At 40.8% G+C, this 2,293-nt stretch overlaps 1 long non-coding RNA gene across 1 annotated transcript in view; it reads right to left on the reverse strand.

The window, feature by feature from the left end:
• The window catches only part of LOC111086728, a 10,868-nt gene extending 8,850 nt beyond the window's left edge, over positions 1 to 2,018 (reverse strand). Inside the window, exon 1 of the long non-coding RNA XR_002611450.1 lies at positions 1,908 to 2,018. This is a non-coding gene — a long non-coding RNA (uncharacterized LOC111086728). The remainder of the gene's footprint in view (positions 1 to 1,907) is intronic.
• Between the last annotated feature and the right edge of the window lie 275 nt (positions 2,019 to 2,293).

Raw genomic sequence — 2,293 nt, forward strand, 5'->3', positions numbered from 1 at the left:
AGAAATCTGTTTATAGGGTCCATATCGATAAAACTGTTGATAGGGTCCATGTCGAGAAATCTGTTTATAGGGTCCATGTCGATAAAACTGTTGATAGGGTCCATGTCGAGAAATCTGTTTAATAAGGTCCATGTCGATAAATCTAGTTGATAGTGTCCATGTCGATAAAACTGTTGATAAGGTCAAAGTCGATAAAACTGTTGATAGGGTCCATGTCGATAAAACTGTTGATAGGGCCCATGTCGAGAAATCTGTTGATAGGGTCCATGTCGATAAAACTGTTGATAGGGTCCAAGTCGATAAAACTGTTGATAGGGTCCATGTCGAGAAAACTGTTCACAGGGTCCATGTCGATAAAACTGTCGATAGGGTCCATGTCGAAAAAAGCTGTTGATAGGGTCCATGTCGAGAAAACTGTTGACAGGGTCCATGTCGAGAAAACTGTTGACAGGGTCCATTTCGATAAAACTGTTAACAGGGTCCATGTCGATAAAACTGTTGATAGGGTTCATGTCGATAAAACTATTGACAGGGTCCATGTCGAGAAATATGTTGAATATTCACTAAATAGTGGCGTACAAGGAGAAGGGGGCAAAGGCCATGAGGAGGGTATATTCTACTCATAATCACAGACAAATTTACAAAAGTAGCCTGCGTTGAGGGTTGGATAATCCGGCTGTAAATTCCCGCCATTTGTATAGAGTTATTTCATTATACAGTGATTGTGTGTCTGACATTAGGCTTTTTTATAACAGGCCACTTCCCACAGGAAACATCGTGCTCTCTCTTTGGTCCAGTCTCTGGCCCCGGGCCTGGTTTGGTTTGTTCTGAATTTCGCGCAAAGCTACACGAAGGTTATCTGCGCTAGCCGTCCCTAATTTAGCAGTGAAAGACTAGAGGGAAGGCAGCTAGTCATCACCACCCACCGACAACTCTTGGGCTACTATTTTACCAACGAATAGTGGGATTGACCGTCACATAATAACGCCCCCACGGCTGAAAGGGCGAGCATGTTTGGTGGGACGATGATTCGAATACGCGACCCTCAGATTGCGAGTCGAGCGCCCTAACCACCTGGCCATGCCGGATCCCCCGGGCCTGGAACACCGCTATTATTTTTCGAGCTTAGATGGTCTAACAAACTTGTTACAGCAATGTTCGTATTGTTTATTAAATATAAACGTTTCGAAACTGCAAGTTGTTGAACAGAGAAGTAGTTCTAATCATGAGGTTCGTTGTTACATACAAAGCTATACAATGGGCTTTCTGTGCTCTACCCACCGCGGGCATCGAAACCCAATTTTAGCGTTATAAGCGTTAGTCGAGCTTACCGTTGAACCACCGAGGCACAAAGTTCTTTCAAGCGTAAAATCACTGATGAATTAGTACCAAATGAAGACAAATGCTTGACGTTTTGTGCTTTGTCAAAATGCACGTGATATGAAAGTTAAAAAACAACAACTTGAATGTGTTATTTTGTCACAAGAAAATGCATTCCGTTCTTCCCCAGGGTCTTTTTAAATAACTAAAATGCATATCTTAGTAATCCAATTGTTCCTACGGCAAGTCTGGGGGATTATAACGCTGAGAATAGGGTTTCGATTCCCGCGGTGGGTAGAGCACAGATAGCTCATTGATGTTTATCTTCTGCAGTCTTTTAGCAAATGGGGAAATAAAGTAGGTAACGTTTCACGTCATTCTGTCAGTTTTCGCACGAATTTCTAACCTGGCTTCGTACACACAGACATTTGAAAAGGAATCATTTATCTAATACGAAACATATTTACCAAAATGTCGCTTTGAGCTCTTCCGGAAATAGTTTATTTCAAATAACTATATTATAGAATTTTTTAAATCCAGTAAACGTAATATTACACTTGGAAATAGAAAGTACATGCGAAACTTACGATGCAAACTGTTTTCTCAGTATTCTTTTCACGAAAGTAGGAACCGAATTGTGTGTACTAACGTGTTGTTTACGTTATTCAACGCTAAAGAGAACGTATAGCCGTCAGCTTTTCTAGCATGCTATTAACGACTCGTCCTACTTCTGTACTGCCGATAAAAAGACACACTACAGGCACGTATCTTAATCGAATTCTATTGGAGTGAGTCATCGGTGTCGCGTTTTCAGGTCGGCTGGTACAGCACGTGATAACACTGCTTAGACATCGAATCACTAGGGTGAGCGATCTTATTACACAATGAACCGGTGATAATTGTCAATTAATTTTCAAAAGATAACTGGTTATATACAATGTTGACTGTGTACAATATATATATATATATATAT

The sequence above is a fragment of the Limulus polyphemus genome, unplaced genomic scaffold (genome assembly GCF_000517525.1).
Source record: "Limulus polyphemus unplaced genomic scaffold, Limulus_polyphemus-2.1.2 Scaffold1363, whole genome shotgun sequence".
Classification (NCBI taxonomy): Eukaryota; Metazoa; Arthropoda; class Merostomata; order Xiphosura; family Limulidae; genus Limulus; species Limulus polyphemus.